This window comes from Panthera onca, chromosome D1, assembly GCF_046562875.1.
Source record: "Panthera onca isolate mPanOnc1 chromosome D1, mPanOnc1 haplotype 2, whole genome shotgun sequence".
NCBI classification, from domain to species: domain Eukaryota; kingdom Metazoa; phylum Chordata; class Mammalia; order Carnivora; family Felidae; genus Panthera; species Panthera onca.
Window position 1 is genome coordinate 85,999,449 of NC_138348.1, and position 18,491 is coordinate 86,017,939.

Genomic DNA, 18,491 nt, shown 5'->3' on the forward strand with positions numbered 1-18,491 from the left:
TTCTAGCTCCTTTAGGTGTACAGTTAGGTTTTTTATTGGAGATTTATCTCACTTCCTAAAGTTGGCCTGTATTCCTGTAAGTTCCCTCAAAGAACAGACTTCCCTGCATCCCAAAGGTTGTGAACTGTTGTGTTTTCATTTCCATTTTTCTCCATGTATTCTTTTTTTGTTTCCACTTTGATTTCTTACTTGAGCCATTCATTGTTTGGTAGCATGCTGTTATTTTTTTAATATGAAATTTATTGTCAAATCGGTTTCCATACAACTCCCAGTCCTCATCCCAACGTGTGCCCTCCTCAGTGCCATCACCCACCCTGCCCTCCCTCCCACCCGCCATCAACCCTCAGTTTATCCTCAGTTTTTAAGAGTCTCTTATGCTTTGGTTCTCTCCCTCTCTATTTTTTTTTCCTTCCCCTCCCCCATGGTCTTCTGTTAAGTTTCTCAGGATCCACATCAGAGTGAAAACATATGGTATCTGTCTGTCTCTGTATGCCTTATTTCACTTAGCATAACACTGTCCAGTTCCGTCCACGTTGCTACAGAAGGCCATATTTCATTCTTTCTCATTGCCACGTAGTATTCCATTGTGTATAAAAACCACAATTTCTTTATCCATTCATCAGTTGATGGACATTTAGGCTCTTTCCATAATTTGGCTATTGTTGAAAGTGCTGCTATAAACATTGGGGTACAAGTGCCCCTATGCATCAGAACTCCTGTATCCCTTGGGTAAATTCCTAGCAGTGCTACTGCTTGGACATAGGGTAGATCTATTTTTAGTTTTTTGAGGAACCTCCACACTGCTTTCCAGAGTGGCTGCACCAGTTTGCATTCCCACCAGCAGTGTAAGAGGGTTCCCGTTTCTCCACATCCTCTCCAACATCTACAGTCTCCTGATTTGTTCATTTTAGCCACTCTGACTGGCATGAGGTGATATCTCAGTGTGATTTTGATTTGTATTTCCCTGATGAGGAGTGATGTTGAGCATCTTTTCATGTGCCTGTTGGCCATTTGGATGTTGTCTTTAGAGAAGTGTCTATTCATGTTTTCTGCCCATTTCTTCACTGGATTATTTGTTTTTCGGGTGTGGAGTTTGGTGAGCTCTTTATAGATTTTGCATACTAGCCCTTTGCCTGATATGTCGTTTGCAAATATCTTTTCCCATTCTGTTGGTTGCCTTTTAGTTTTGTTGATTGTTTCCTTTGCAGTGCAGAAAGTTTTTATCTTCATGAGGTCCCAATAGTTCATTTTTGCTTTTAATTCCCTTGCCTTTGGAGATGTGTCAAGTAAGAAATTGCTGCGGCTGAGGCCTGAGGTCAGAGAGGTTTTTTCCTGCTTTCTCCTCTAAGGTTTGGATGGTTTCCTATCTCACATTCAGGTCCTTTATCCATTTGAGTTTATTTTTGTGAATGGTGTAAGAAAGTGGTCTAGTTTCATCCTTGTGCATGGTGCTGTCCAGTTCTCCCAGCACCATTTGTTAAAGAGACTGTCTTTTTTCCATTGGATATTCTTTCCCATTTTGTCAAAGATGAGTTGGCCATACTTTTTTGGTCCAATTCTGGAGTCTCTATTCTATTCCATTGTCTATGTGTCTGTTTTTGTGCCAATAACATGCTGTCTTGATGATGACAGCTTTGTAGTAGAGGCTAAAGTCTGGGATGATGATGCCTCCCACTTTGGTCTTCTTTTTCAATATTACTTTGGCTATTCGGGGTCTTTTGTGGTTCCATACAAATTTTAGGATTGCTTGTTCTAGCTTTGTGAAGAATGCTGGTGAAATTTTGATTGGGATTGCATTGACTGTGTAGATAGTTTTGGGTAGTATTGATATTTTAACAATATTTATTCTTCCAATCCATGAGCATGGAATGTTTTTCCATTTCTTTGTATCTTTTTCAATTTCCTTCATAAGCTTTCTATAGTTTTCAGCATACAGATCTTTTACATCTTTGGTTAGGTTTATTCCTAGGTATTTTATGGTTCTTGGTGCAATTGTGAAGGGGATCAGTTTCTTTATATGCCTTTCTGTTGCTTCATTATTAGTGTATAAGAATGCAACTGATTTCTGTACATTAGTTTTGTATACTGTGACTTTGCTGAATTCACGTATCAGTTTTAGCAGACTTTTGGTGGAGTCTATAGGGTTTTCCATGTATAATATCATGTCATCTGCAAAAAACGAAAGCTTGACTTCATCTTTGCCAATTTTGATGCCTTTGATTTCCTTTTGTTGTCTGATTGCTGATGCTTAGAACTTCCAACACTATGTTAAACAACAGGGGTGAGAGTGGACATCCCTGTCGTGTTCCTGATCTCAGGGGGATAGCTCTCAGTTTTTCCCCATGGAGGATAATATTAGCTGTGGGCTTTTTATACATGGCTTTTATGATGTGTAAGTATGTTATTTCTATCAGTAGCATGCTGTTTAACCTTCATGTATTTGTGATTTTTCTAGATTTTTTCTTTTGGTTTACTTCTAGTTTCATAACATTATGGTTAGAAAAGATATATGGCATGACTTCAATCTTTTTGAATTTTTTGAGACTTGTTTTGTGACCTACTAATGTTATCCTTTCTGGAGAATGTTCCATGTGCATTGAATGAATGTGTATTCTTCTCTTTTAGGATAGAATGTTCTGAATGTATTTGTTAGATGCATCTGGTAGTCTGTGCCAGTTCCTTGTGGCACCAGTTCAATGCCAGTTTCCTTGTTGAATTTCTGCCTGGGTGATCTATCCATTGATGTATGTGGGATCTCCCTACTATTATTATATTACTATCAAATATTTCTTTATGTTTGTATTTGCTGCTTTATGTATTTGGGTGCTTCCATTTTAGATGCATAGATATTTACAATATTATACCTTCTTATTGGATTTTCCCTTTATTTTTTTTATTTTTTTTAAATTTTTTTTTCAACGTTTTTTATTTATTTTTGGGACAGAGAGAGACAGAGCATGAACGGGGGAGGGGCAGAGATAGAGGGAGACACAGAATCGGAAACAGGCTCCAGGCTCCGAGCCATCAGCCCAGAGCCTGACGCGGGGCTCGAACTCACGGACCGCGAGATTGTGACCTGGCTGAAGTCGGACGCTTAACCGGCTGCGCCACCCAGGCGCCCCGGATTTTCCCTTTATGACTGTATAGTGTCCTTCTTTGTCTCTTGTTAAAGTCTGTTTGAAGTCTATTTTGTCTGATATAAGTACTGTTACCCAGACTTCTTTTCTGTTCCATTTGCATGATAAATACTTTTCCACTCCTTCACTTTGAATCTGCATGTGCCTCTAGGTCTGAAATGAGTCTCTTGTAGGCAGGATATAGACATCCTTTTTTTAATCCATTTGTCACTTGCGTCCTTTGAGTGGAGTGTTTAGTACATTTCTACTCAAAGTAATAGGTATGTACTTACTCTCATTTTTTTTACTTGTTTTGTTTTTGTTTTGTAATTATCTGTTTCTTTCTTCTCTATTTTTTTTTCATTTTTTAAATGTTTATTTATTTTTGAGAGAGAGAGAGAGAGAAAGAGAGAGAGTGTGAGTGGGGAAGGCAGAAAGAAAGCGAGACACAGAATTCAAAGCAGGCTCCAGGTTCCATGCTGTCAGCACATACCTTGAGGTGGGGCTCAAACTCAAGAACCATGAGATCATGACCTGAGCCAAAGTCAGATGCTTAACCGGCTGTGCCACCCAGGTGCCCCCCTTTCTTCTCTTGCTCTCTTCTCTCGCAATTTGCTAGCTTTCATTACTGCTATATTTGGATTTCTTTTTTCTTTATTTTTTTCATATCTCTTACCAGTTTTTGATCTGTGAGTGCCATTATGTTTCTATATAACAGCTTATGCAGATAACTATCTATATTCAGGTGATTGTTGCTTAAATTTGAGCCCATTTTTATTCCTTTCTTCCCCCATGTTTTAGGTTTATGTTGTCATATTCCATATTCTTTTATTTTGTGAATCCCTTCCCTTGACTAATATATATATATATATATATATATATATATATATATATATATATACTTATTTTTACTGCTTTTGTCCTTCCTAGTTTTCTTACTCCTAATTGTGCTCTTTCCTTTACATTCAAAGAGTCCCCTTTAATAATTCTTATAGTGTGGGGTTAGTGGCCATGAATACTTTTAACTTTTGTTTGTCTGGAAAACTATCTCTCCTTCTATTATGAATGACAGCCTTGCTGGGTAGAGCATTCTTGACTTCAGGGTTTTTCCTTTCAGCACTTTGAATATATCATGTCTCTCCCCTCTGGCCTGCAATGTTTCTGCTGAAAAATGAGCTAATAGTAATGGGGTTTCCCTTGTATATATTTTCTTTTTCTTTCTTTCTTTTTTTCTTTTCTTCTGCTTTTAAAGTTCTCTATTTACTGCTAGTTTTTCCATTTTAATTACTATGTGTCTTCGTGTGGACCTCCTTGGTTGATTTTGCTGGGACTCTCTGTGCCTCCTAGATCTGGATTTCTGTTTCCTTCCTCTAGTTAGGGAAGTTTTCAACTATTATATATTCAGGTAAATTTTTTGTGCCCCTTCTCTTCTCCTTCTGGGACCCCTAAAATGCAAATATTATTACACTTGATGGTGTTGTGTGTCCCTTAAGTCCATTTTCATTTTTATTATTATTTTTTCTCTCTCCTCTTCAGCCTTCTCAGTATTCATTACTCTGTCCTCCAGCTCACTGATCCATTTTTTTCTTTTTTCTAGTTTGCTATTTATTCCATCAGGTGTATTTTTATTTTCAGCGATTGAGTTCTTCATCTCTGATTGGTTCTTTTTATGTTTTCTACCTCTTTGTTAAGGGTTTCACTGAGGTTGTCCACTCTTTTTTCAAGTTATATGATTATCTTTATGGTCATTACATTCTCTATCAGGCATATTACTTACCTCTGTTTCATTTAGCTCTCTTGCTGTGATTTTGTCCTCTTCTTTCATTAAGGACATATGTCTCTGTCTCCTAATTTTGTTTAAATTTTGGTGTCTGTTCCCATGTGTTAGGAGAATGAGCTATGTCTGTGTCTCCTGCTCTTGTCTAGTGGCCCTCTGGAAAAAAAGGTCCTGTAGTGCCCTGCAGTGCAGTGTCCACTATTCACTAGAACCTGGCAGTTCAGGTGTCTCCTATGTGTGTTGTGTGTCTTATCCTGTTGTGGCTGAACTGCTTTTGCCTTCAGTCCAGTCTTCTGTGATGGCTCTTTTTACTTATTGTGAGAAGAATTTGGTCTCTGTGTCGTTAATGGGCCAGTCTGGGGCTGCTTTGAGCTTGAGTTGAATCAGACCAGGCATTTGCCAGAGATTTGCAGGGCATTTTGCCTGTGCTGTCCCTTGAGAAGCTTTCATTGGTAGGTGAGGCCTGTAGTCAGACCAGATGTCTGCTCCCAGTCCACTGCTGAGGCTGCAGTTGTACCCATGTGTGTGGTTACCTTCCCTTCTCATTGGAGCAGTAGTCACACTGGAATGGTGCTGGTCCCTGTCACCACTGCTTGCACACTATGAGGCTTGTGGCACTCCAATGGATGGGCTCAGACCCAGGGTGTACTGGAAGGGACAGGTCCACAGAAGACTGTGGGGGTAGGGTGCATGGTGTTAGCAAGGCATCTGCAGGTGTGCTGTGGAAGGGGAACTGGAGCAAAGGTCTGACTAGAGGGGTCCTGTCCAGAAGAATGTGGGGACATGGCACATTGTTAGCAAGTTAGGTAGCAAGTGTTAGCACTGCACTGGTGCCTGCAGGTGTCTAGATGGGGGGGGGGGGGGTAGGAAGGAAAATGGCACTTACCAATTCTTTTGTTCCTGGAGAAGTCTCTCTCATGGTTATTATAGTTTTGTAGTGGTTTTGAAATCTTGAAGTGTGATTCCTCCAACTATTTTTTCTCTTTTTCCCCAAGATTGTCTGTTTTAGGTCCCTTGAATTTCCATATGAATTTAAGGATCAGCTCATCAATTTTTGCAAAGGAGACAGCTGGAATTTTGAAAGGGATTTAATTGAATTTGTAGGTCAATTTGGGAAACATTGCCATTTTAACGATATTAAATCTTCTGATCCATGAACATTAGATTTTTTATGTATTTACATCTTTAATTTATTTCATCAACATTTTAGTGTTTGGGGTACAAGTTTTACACTTTTGATGTTAAATTTAGTTAAAATATTTGTTTTGTGTGGCGCCTGGGTGTCTCAGTCAGTTGAACATCTGGCTCTTGATTTCAGTGCAGGTCATGATCTTGTGGTTTGTGAGTTCAAGCCCTGTGTCAGGCTCTGCTCTGGCAGTGCACTCTGCTTGGAATTTTCTCTGTCTCCCTCTCTCTCTGCCCTTCTCCTGCTCACTTTCTCTCTGTCTCTCTTTCTCAAAACAAATAAATAAGATTTAAAAAATATATATTTTTTGGAACTAATGTAAATAGAATTATTTTATAATTTTATATTCAAATATTTTATTCCTGGTACATATAAATACAATTAATTTTTCTATATTGATGTTGTATTTTGAAATGTGGCTGAACTTGTTTATTTATTTTAATAGTTTTTAGTACATTCCTTAGAATTGTCTATATAGAAGATCATGTCATCTGCATAAAGATAGCTTTAATTCTTTCTTTCCAATCTGGATGATTTTGGTATCATTTTCTTGCATAATTTTCCTGGATACTACCTTCCATACAATGTTGAAGACAAGTGCTTAAGCATCTGTTAATCCAAAATAAACTTAACTACACAACTAAACATCACATTGGAGGGTGAGAGTGCTATTAATGTTATGCATTACTATAACATGCAGTGTATGTGTGTATAGAGCATTGGCATAAAGTGCATGTATGTGCTGTCATAACTCTAAGTGTCACAAATTAAATCACTAAATATATTTTCTAGTTGCTTCCTAATGTGACTCATCTTTCATGTCTGGTCTTGCTTCTTGGAGAGTATTGTTTTAGCCACACACACAGGAACTGACATATGAGTAGTACCTTATTTTAAAATCTAAATAGAAAAAGTTTAACCTCAAAATTAAATAACTTAGAATGGATAACATAATTTCTTTCATCTTCATGAAGGATTACCATAGGGAAGAAGCACTGGATGTATTTGCGTTAGAAGGGACAGAGCTAGAACCAGTGGGAAGGCATTAGAGAGGTAGATTGCAACTCAGTGCAAGGTCTTTCAAAACTCAGCTAGTCTACATTGGAATGAGATCTTTGTTTAGTTAATAAACTCCTTTTCATAAGCTTCCAGAGCCATCCATATAAAGTGACAAATTTTACTCAGAAGTATTATGATCTTAAGAATATAATAAACTTTAATAAAAAGCAGCCACTATTACCCCTCAAAGTTATTTTTTGAAATTAATTTAATTTTATAAGACAAAGCGTTTTTGAAATTAATTTAATTTTATAAGACAAAGGCCACCCCACTTTGGTCCTCCTGGAGTATAACCATGGTTTTGGGGCAAATTTTCATCTTTATCATGAGATCAGCAACTTAAACTGGCCTATTTTCCATTTAAAAAATACAAAACAAAATAACTCTGATTATTCACTGGGGCTATCCCCTTGCCAAAAAAGTTCAGCCTTGAATGATGATGCCAGGTTTCCTCCAGGCCATCTGTTGGGTCTGGCTTAGCTTCCTGCAAATTTAAATGTTTTAGATGCTTTTGAATTTCCGTTCCCTAGGTGGCCCTTCCACCCACAGCAAAATTACAAGCTTCTCTCCTATCTCTTCTTCTGCTCTCCCTCTTTGCTCTGACACGAAGGTTTCTCTTTTGGATTTACAACAGTAAAATTTCTTCAGAGGTGAATGGGATGCCTTGAGGAGAATGATAATGTACGTTTGCCTTTGTTGTTAATTAGATTCCTTCAAGGGAAAACCTCCTGGCCTGGTTTATTATCTAGCTTTGTCAGAGCTTGTCTGCTTTATCTAAACACTTTGAAAAAGTCTCTTTACCGATATACCGTCTGTATGCTTACAATATAGATTTTCATAATACTGGTCAATTGGAAAAGTGTAGAAGTAAGTAGCACTGATAAAGGAATGCCTTAGGATAAATTGCTAATAGTTGAGAGGGAGGGAGGAAGATAGAAGGAGAGAAAGATGAAGAGAGGGAGGAGGGGAAAGAGAGGGAGAGAGAGAGAGAAGAAGGGAGAGAGAAGAGGGTAAGGAAGGAACAAAATCAAAGGAACAAAGGGAGGGAGGAAGGGAGGAATAAGGTTAAGCTTTACAGAATTACAGAGAGTATTTACCTTTTAGATTCCTACTGTGTAGTTACTGTTCAATTTTTGGCCCTAACTCTGCTTCTGAGAAAATATAAGATCGCTGTTTTGACAAGTCATCACAAGGTAGGAAAGTATGGATGGAAAAATTCTCCCCACGGAGTTCTAAATGGGTAATGACAAGGGCTGCCTGGGTGGTTCTATTGGTAGTGTCTGGCTCTTGATTTCAGCTCAGGTCATGTCTCGTGGTTTGTGAGTTTGGGCCCCACATCGATGGGTCCAGCTAAAATCTTGGGATTCTTTCTCTCCCTCTCTGTCCCTCCCCTACTCGCTTGTGTGTGCTCTCTCTCTCTCTCTCTCTCTCTCTCTCTCTCTGTCTCTCTCAAAAATAAATAAACTTTAAAAAAATAAAGAAAGAATAAATGGTTCCTGCCAAGTGTTTCTTCCTGTCTACATCATAGCTCCCAATATCTAGTGGTTAAGCAGAATGTGGCTTCCCTCTGAGGGTGCCCTCCCCCTTTTAAAAACAGGACTCCCATTAATTTCCCCTGGTCCCCACTGTAGCAAGAATGGAGCTAATAAACCTGGATTTAGTTGAGTAGCTTTATATGGTCTCTTGGTCATCAATGTAATCTTGAACTCTTGCTCAGGTTCTTGATTCTTTCTTTTTAAATTTTTTTTTAACGTTTTTTATTTATTTTTGAGACAGAGAGAGACAGAGTGTGAACAGGGAAGGGGTAGAGAGAGAGAGGGAGACACAGAATCTGAAACAGGCCTCAGGCTCTGAGCTGTCAGCACAGAGCCCGACGCGGGGCTCAAACTCACAGACCATGAGATCATGACCTGAGCTGAAGTCGGACGTTTAAACGACCTAGCCACCCAGATGCCCCAATTCTTTCTGTTTACAAATTACTGTTGGTTGGTTCCTTCCCTGGGTCTTGAGACCCAGTTATAAAGATATTCTCAGATGTTTGATGTCCCACCTACCCCAAGTCTCTTTGGTCTTTTCCTCCCTATATGTTCCACTGTTTCATCACCATTGTTATCATCGTGATGATGATCATTAACCATCTCTATGTTTTGTTTTGTTTTATGAGCCTCAGTTGTAAGTGTTGTCCTATAAAGGCAAGCTAAATGTATGAGTAAACCATTAATTGCCCCAGTGTAAGAAAGGATGGAACCAATCACACAGGAATAAAGGTGTCTTGTGCAAAACACAACTATGAGCTTTAAAACATTAACTTTATTAATAATAGTATGAATAATTGAAAATATCAACAAGACAAATGACAGGATTTTTTTTTTCAAAAAAAATTTTTTTTAATGTTTATTTATTTTTGAGACAAAGAGAGACAGAGCATGAACAGGGGAGGGTGAGAGAGAGAGGGAGACACAGAATCTGAAGCAGGCTCCAGGCTCTGAGCTGTCAGCACAGAACCCGACGCAGGGCTCGAACTCCCGGACCGCGAGATCATGACCTGAGCCGAAGTCGGATGCTTAACTGACCGAGCCACCCAGGCGCCTCAGGACTTTTTTATTTTCTAAAATTCAACAGATGAAGGCATGGAAAGAGCAAAATCTTATGTTGGGTAAAGGAGTGAAATCTAAGACCTCAGACTCTGTTATTCCCCTTGTTCATTTACCCTGACACACGAGTGATGGTGAGGCTCTTGGTGAGCATTTTCAAAATGCCTCAGCCTGTTTCCTTCTAAGCATGAACAAATAACAGTGACAGTTAAATCTAGTAGGAAGCAGTGAAGAACCAAGCTAAACATGTTTTCTCTTTTAAGACGGGTTTGATCTACCCTTAGTAGATAAGAATCAGGGGTTTGGTGAACATGGTAGGTGCAGGGCCCTGGAGGAGCTTTATTGGTTTGGAAACAATTCTTACTCTCCTAATTACCTCCTGAGGATGGCTGCAGAAAGCAAAGTGGAGGTCCTGCTGAGCTCCTCAGGTTGCTTCAAGTGACTTTGGAGCTACAATAAAATAACAAATATGTTATAAACAGCCTCATCTTTATGGGGAGCTGCACATTCAGAGCAAAGAGGGAGGTGGAAGTGTCTGATTTAAGCCTTTTATTTCCAACATCCCCAACTACCTAATTCTTAATGAGGGGAGGAGATGGGTCTTTGGAAATGCGTTAGATTGAGTATTTATAGGAACCCAGATGCACCAGTTGTCTCCCTTACGTATTACTGCCCTGATTCTTCAGTGCACAAGATGAATAATTTACCAAAAAGCACATGTAAGTATCTCTTTATTATTCATTATAATGAACTGAGACAGGAGTAATTCTCCACTCTGCTCGAATCCCCTAGGGCTTAACTTAACCAGACTCTGCTTGCTTTCCCACAGTTAATTTGAGTGGAAGAAAACTCTTTCTTGGACATGTGACCTATCTAGCTAGGACTTGTGCTAGGTGAGGGGTGTGTGACAGGAGGAGTGTGGGGCACCCAGGACCACTGATGGCAAGGACAGTGTAAGGTCAGGCTTTAAGGGCAGATCTGTTGGATGCCCAGGAAATGAAGTGTTTCAAAGGAATTGTCAAAAAATAACTGGAATCAGTCAATGTGTGCTTGGAAAGTACATAATTATTCTTAACATTCCCCTGAATAGAACACAATTAAGCAGGCACATCCATCGGCTGAAAAGTATAAAGTAAATTAATTATATATGTTTTCAACCAATCTAAAGATTTATTCTTTTCTGTTTCTTCTTTTATCCTTCTTCCCTTTTCCTTTTTTTCTCTCTCTTTTCCCCTCTCTCTTTTTCTTTGTCTATCCATTTATTTATTTAAAATTCGTGAATAGGAACCTCAGCCTTTCCACATTACAAGGAGTAATTGGGTTTCATGGCAAACCTTTCTTTAAGTAACAAGTTTCCATGAGAACATTCTCCTCTATACACAATTCCATAAGCTCAGCCTGGCTTAATGGTTTGCAAACGTGTTTGGAGTACTATCCATACAGGTTTCTGCCCTTAACACAGAAGTCAAATAGGGGAAGGCCAGAGAAATTCAGGGTGCTTTCAGATAAGACTTCCTATTCTTTTGGTTCCCTCTGAGAATCCAGAGAGTCCCAGGAATGAAGAATACCCTCTCTATCCCAGACTGGCAACCTGTGGCACAGAACTATAGGTGATATAAATTAAAAGCAGCAACTTTCTGGGCCTACACTGGAAACATTTGCAAAAATTAACCCTGTGACTTTACTGCCCCCAGGGAGTAGCTCTCTTGGGCATCTCATGGCCCAAGGAAAGAGTTTGCCTGCCTTCTATTTTATTTTTTAAGGGGAATTAATTCTCATAATCTATACAAAATAAGCCACTATTCCAGAAAAGATGATTGGTGTATTAAAAATATATGACATATATATTTTTAAACAGGCAGAGTTGACATTCTGCAGGAGAAGTGCTTATAAGAATGGAGAAGCACTGGAAAAAAGTATCACTTCCCATCCCTCCTCCTCCATCTGTCCTTGCCCATCTGTCTATTTAATGAGGGTGTTATTTTTAAAAACTCAAATAAGGTTTTGTTCAGATGTGTAGTCTGTTTAGGGTGGCACAAGATGAATCAAACAAACTTATTGGCCTCCTAGTTGGCCATGAAGCCACAATTACTGGAACACATGCAATATCTACTTCCAAACTTGAGGCAGAATTGTATATGTGCTGAGATCCAAAAAAGTACACTCCTTACTTAATTTTCCAAACTTTATAATGATGTATGTGTACATTGGAAAATGAGTACTAAGGGCAAGTCAAAATTATTATAATGTTTGGTATATCATTATTCTTTAGTTTTGAGTAATTACAGAAATGTAATAGCAAACATTTATTAACTACTAGGCTCTCAGAACTGTGATAATAGTAAAAGAATTATTTTTTAATATTTGCCATATCTATGATTTTAAATGCTATTTCCATTTTATAAATTAGAAAACTAATGCTCATGAAAGACAAGGAGTTTGATAAATTATAGACCTGTGATAGAATTAATATACCTCTTATTAAAGTATTTATTCTCTTAATCAGTATATTACACTGAAATCCTGTAGGATAGCATAAAAGCTCATCTATTTCCAGCATAATTTTTGGTTTCATAAATAAGAAAGTCCTTTAGCAGTTTCTGATAAGTTTCACCTGAACTCAGAAGGCAGGAGTTTGTTTATGCACAATTCTGGAGGAAGAAGAATGACCTTTGAGGTTTTGCCTGTCTTTGGGATTCCATGATCCCTTACATTATATGTGGGAAGGTATTTGCAGGGAAATCCGTGGGCTGTAATTTCTGCCTTGCCAGAGTCTTTGCTCCCACGATACTCATGCTGGGAGCCTGTGGCTGACTTGCTCCATTCTTCAAAAAGATATCAAGCTCCCCAGACTCTCTGCTTTTAATTTAAAATTTTAATTTATACTTTTCCATGGATGATACTGAGACAGACATGGCCGTGAGTAAATATGTCAGGATAATCTATTGAATGGAATTAAAATGGTGTGTGCTTGGGAAACATTTTAATTTCATCTTACTCCCTTCTTTTGCCAACTATAATGAACAAATCGGGAGGCTGAGTTTTAAAGCTGTTTAGGATTTGGAGGAAGGGACAGCGGAGTTGGAGCCAGGTGACAAATAAATAATGTGAATTGTTCTGAGTGGCTTCTCAAGGCATCCCTGTTCCACAACGGGGCTGTCTCTGTAACAGCTGTCTCTGACAAGTGGGCAGGTGTGACAGCGAATACCCTCATTGCCTTTTACAACTCCACTTGGAATTCTGCACCATTGGCAAGGACCAAAAGGGCAAGGGACATGGGGCTGGGTGACAGAAAAGGAGAAACTTTTATCATTCCTGTCTTTTAAAAGACACTTCTTCTTCACCCAAGGGTTCTTAGTTTCTGAAATGGCTTTGCCTTATGCTGTAGCACTACTTCTTAAGATATAAATTTGCAAGGAAAAAGGTAAATACAGAAGGCATCCCAGAGCCATACCATGATTCTGACTAGTAGATAACCATCCACCGATGGCTTGCCCAGTGCCCAGTTTGCCCTTTGCTAAAATCTGTACTTATCCTTCATCTATCCTAAGATGAATCCTTACTACTGTCTCTAAAACAATGCTTCACCAGCTGGTGGTGTTTCCTTGGGCTGGAAGTGAGGCCTTTTGAATAATTTTCACTTTTCCTTAGTGTCCAGCAGTATCTGTGCAGTAGATGTCTCTTAAAAGAATTGAATATATTGCCCTGAAGTTTCTGACTTGAAACAAACCATTCAGCTTTGATCTTGCCTCCATTACCCCACCACTCTCCTGTCCTGCAGCATGCCTTAGTCTGCTCTGGGATCTGGTCTTCTGGACTAACGTTTGGCCCATTTACACAGTGAAGCTGCCCAAGACAAGGACACCTCCGCATGAGCTACTAGGGGCCTGCGGGGCAAATGAATTCTCTTGCAGGTGTGCACGATTGTATTGATTGATCTCTCAATTATGTATTTTTAGAAATACAGCATTTTACCAACCACTGGTCATCAATCTAGAAACTAGCCCATCAACCACTGTGTCAACACACTGTGGACAAGGCCTGATAAAAATACAAAGTTAGAGTTGTCTCAGTGGCTTTAGCTAAGAAAATAAACCTTAGAGGGAAATGAAATCCTACTGTAGAACTCTACATTGGCCAAGTGCAGAATACTTCTGAAGAGTTAGCAATTTCCAGAAAAAAAAAATGAAAATATTGGAAGTGAAAGAATCTAGAGGTAAAATGTAAACACACTGGATTGATTTTCTAGGTAACACTAAAAATGTAAATCTCATGTTATTTCTGATCTATTAGCCAGTAGAATAACCGGTCTTGAAACTGTGTTCAAACAACCCTAAAGCAAACACAATTCTTTTTTTTTTCAATCTATTTATTTTGAGAGAGAGAGGGAGAGAGAACACACAGAGGAAGGGCAGAGTGAGAGGGAGGGAGAGAATCCCAAACAAGCTATGCACTGTCAGCAAGAACCCAACTTGGGGCTTGAACTCACAAACTGTGAGATCATGACCTGAGCCAAAACCAAGAGTCGGACACTTAACCAACTCAACCACCCAGGCACCCCAGACACCATTCTTTATGGATTTGAAAATATAGAAAGAGAAGTCTTCAGAATGCCGTGGGAAATGATAAATAAATGGATTCAGTATCACTTGGTTAAATTAGCACACACTCCCAGATAATAGAATTCTAATAGAATTATAGTTTTCCAAATGAAGCAACAGAGCTCTTTGACAGTAGTAATAGAACAGGCTCTGTTTAAAGAATGCTTACTATTTGCAGGGTACAATTCTGACTCTTGTTCAGGCATTACTTCATTCAGGCTCATAATAATATTGAATAATACTGTAAAGTAAATATGTTCATCCTACTTCACAGATGGGGAAATGAGGTAGTGAGTGGTTAAATTAAAGGCTGTTCCCAGGGTTATCTGCTAGTAAGTAGCAGAGCCCTTATCGGTTTGATGCCAGGGCCCTCCCCTTAACATTATAATATACTGTGTCTACAATGCTCAGTTTACATATCTCACTGAAGTTCATAAAGAGCTCTTGACTCCCACCATTCTTCTCAATATTGTCGAGATCCACCTAGATGATCCACCTAGATGATTAAATACTTTAATCCCTCATTGACAAGGGTCATGTTTATAATGTCACTGAATATTCTTACTTTTAATAATGTATAGTCTCTTCTATTTCAGCTCATTTACTCAAGGAACTTATTAAGTCTTCCAGTGCATCAAACCCACCAGGTTCTCTCTATCCACCAGCCCCTCCTATCTTCTTTTTTTACTCACATTTTCAGTTCCTCTAATCCTCATCTTCTCTCTTGCTCATCTGGCATACTCCAACACTGGATGATCTCAAATCATCTACATTCTGTACGCCTACAGTTGAGCAGTGTTGGAGAATATCTTCAAAGCTGGCAGAGCACTGTCATGATAAATCCTTGGCCATGAACTACAAATGAAGCTCAGCACAGCCTGGGAACCTAGTAGAATTCCCCAGTAATATTGCTCTCATTTTCTGCAACAGCTATTCCCCTTTGTCTTGCATCATCCTTCCCCTATCTCCTACTCTCCCATTTACCTTCGGCTGATAATTTTGCCCTTTATTTCAGAGAAAATAGAAACCATCATTCAGTAACCTCCTTGATTTCCCATGACCAGATCCACAAACATACCTATTTCCATTCTTTCTTTATTTCCTTTTCTTTTTCATGGGTTCTAGATCCATAGTTTTTCACCTTTACAGTAATATCAATGAGCTATCCCCTTTTTCTTCCTTCCATCATCAGTTGCTCCATTCAGTAAGATCAGTCTTATCAGTATATACTTATATATTGGAATGTAAGAAGGTCCTTGTCTTATTCACAGTTGCATCTCTAGTACCTAAACTTGGGCTGCTCAAAGGGTGGTCCCCAGCACATCAGCATAATTACATAACTTGTTAGGAATGCAGAATATTGGGCCCCACCCAGACCTAGTGAATTCGTAAGAGGCACAAGCAATTTGTAGGCACATAAAAGTTTGAACAGTCCTAGAACCCAGTAGGTGTTCAACAAATATTTATAAAATGAATGAATAAGTTCTCAAGTATTTCTAGTCTGAAAAGAAACAAGCAAACTATCAAATGAAAACAAAACAAAACAAAACAAAACAAAACTCTCAGGAGACCCTTGTGCCCTTGTGGGCTCCGTTTCTCTTTCCACCTTTGCTGACAACATTCTTGGAAGCATTGGTTGCCGATATTGTCAACACTTCACTGTCCATTCATGCCTTACTCCCTTTATTCATTCTGGCTCCCTCACCCTTTCCTTAGGCTGTGGACCCTGTTGTCACATAACTCTTCTCTCATGTCTACAGGGATACAATAGTCCTTCTGCTTCTTGTCCTGCTACAGTTCATTCTTCAATGAAAGACTAGCATTTCCTTATAAAAAGCATCATTTAGATTATGTCATGCCTCCACCTAAACCTTTTCAAGGATTCCCCATGACAGCTAGAGTAACATACAGACTTTTTTAAAGTAGAGATGTATACCTGTCAGCCCCCTGGAATCTACCAATTTTCCCATCTGCCTTGCTTAGGCCACTGTAGCATCCATTCCCTTCCATACCTGAGTCAACCTTTTACTCAAGGCCTGCACATCTGCCCTGTCCTCTACCTAAAATGCTCTCTGTAGCCAGTACATTGACCTGGTGTTCTCAGTTTTCAACCTTAGGTTAATTGTCACTTGTTCAGAAAATGCCCATCTGTAGACCGTGTATCTGAGCAGGGCTTTCCATGCTGTCCCCTGTATATGACTGTCCCAGAAATCATCCCAGTTCAATTTGTAGCAAGTATACAAGTATACAATTTGTTGATTGAATATTTCTCCCCCCATCTGAAAAATGCCATGAGGGCAGAGACGGGGACCAGTAGAGTGTCTGACACTTAGTAGGTACTTAATAAATAAATATTTATGAATGGGTGAATTTACACTTTTTATTATATCCATGAAAATGAAAAATATCTTTTTAATGTTGTTTGTATCCTATCATTCACCTAAGATCATAAGAATCCTGAAGGCAGACACTGGTCTCTTATTTTGGCCTTGCTCTTGTCTCCTTGGGAAACCAATATATTTTTAAACACATTGTGAATTTACAGAATAACTTGAAGTCTGGGAAGAAGCCAGCTCAATCTTTCATTGTTTTGCTCATAGAACTTTCCACTGACCCTTTCTTTTCACAATTATGTTTAGCTACCCTATGTTTTACCTTCTGTTACCATGATAGGAATTCTCCTCCTCTCTCCTCCCACAGCCATGCAGTTTAACCCTCTTTTGTGATTGTAAGCGATTTCCCCTCTTTGCATAGCCATCTTTCCACAGAAATCACTCCCTTCATTTTCCTTCATCCTATCAGATGCTCTGTTCTGAACTGTCTTCTGCCTGACTGCCTCACTTGGGTGGTGAGGTGTGTGAAGTTGCTCTCTGCATTCAGGTAGAGCCCTCACTGTGTTTGTGGGGAAGGAAGTTCCCTTTGCTTGCTTCAGGACACAATGAGCACTGTTCTGATGGACTCATATATCATCGGTCATGGCTGAAACCACAACACATCATCATCCTGCAGCTGATTTTCTGCTTCAGGTGACACCATTTTCAGGAGACCCCACACCTTCCTTAGTTTGGTTTTAAATGCTGTTTTCTCAAGAGCCCCATCCTGCATGCATTTGTATATGTTTTCTCCTCTTCTCTGGAGGACACCTCTTCCCACTTATATACACACATGCACACAAACTGACACATGTATTTCTGTGTATTTAATATAACTCCCCAAATCCAGCCACTGTTAGTGTGGCACCATCTTCCAATTAGAAACAATCTGCAGGTGTCATGTATCTGTCAGCCTTTGAAGTCAGTCTTGTGCTGGACTGAAATATTTCCATACTGGACCTTCTCTAAGTAGCTCTATTCCACCCCCTCACCAAATCTTCCACAGAAGCTCTCATATATATTCTCCACCAATACCTTATTAGCAAATATTAGCTTTAGCAGAGTTATTACTTTCATTGAATTTTCAACTATCTGAATCATAAAGATTTCCTTTACATAATTTAGGGTCCTTGTTGATGCTCTAGAGTTGGCTATATTTGTAACTCAGGAAATAACTGAGTAGTTAAAGCTTCCCAGGAGAACAGCTATGTGCAATTTAGAATACCTTGGGAATTGAGCTGCAAATATTTCATTTTGGTTTGCCTCCTCTCCTCTCTTTTAAAAAATTCATTTATTATTGGTCTTTGAATTCTCTAAAACAAGATCTTCTTCCTCTCATTTTTCAAACTGGTATTATTAATATGTTTTGATACATGTAAAGTTCTTAACTGAAATTCAATTAACTCAATTTATGAAAAAGGACAAAGACATTCAAAAGCAGAAACAAAAAAATTAATATCATAGGTAAATATAAAAAGAAAATTCAAGGAAAATGCATATTGGGCTTTAACATTCAACTCTATCACCTTTATCAGCATTTCTAAATTGAATACTCTCTAGAAGGCCCTTTTGAAGGCAGGGGCAAGGGTGGACAAAAACAAGATTTCAGGATTTCCCAGTTGCAACATTATTTAAAAAAAAACATTTTATGCATAAAATCATAAAACTAGGTATAAATCCCTTAACCTTTATAGACTTACATGACTCTAAAATCTGGTTTTAAATCATACACATAGGTAACCACTAAAATTAACAACATTAATTTAATGGAGCAGATGATATTTTA

General features: G+C 38.8%; 1 protein-coding gene across 9 annotated transcripts in view; it reads left to right on the plus strand.

Moving 5' to 3' along the window:
• The window catches only part of OPCML (opioid binding protein/cell adhesion molecule like), a 1,068,196-nt gene that overhangs the window by 823,463 nt on the left and 226,242 nt on the right, over positions 1–18,491 (plus strand). The window lies entirely within an intron of this gene.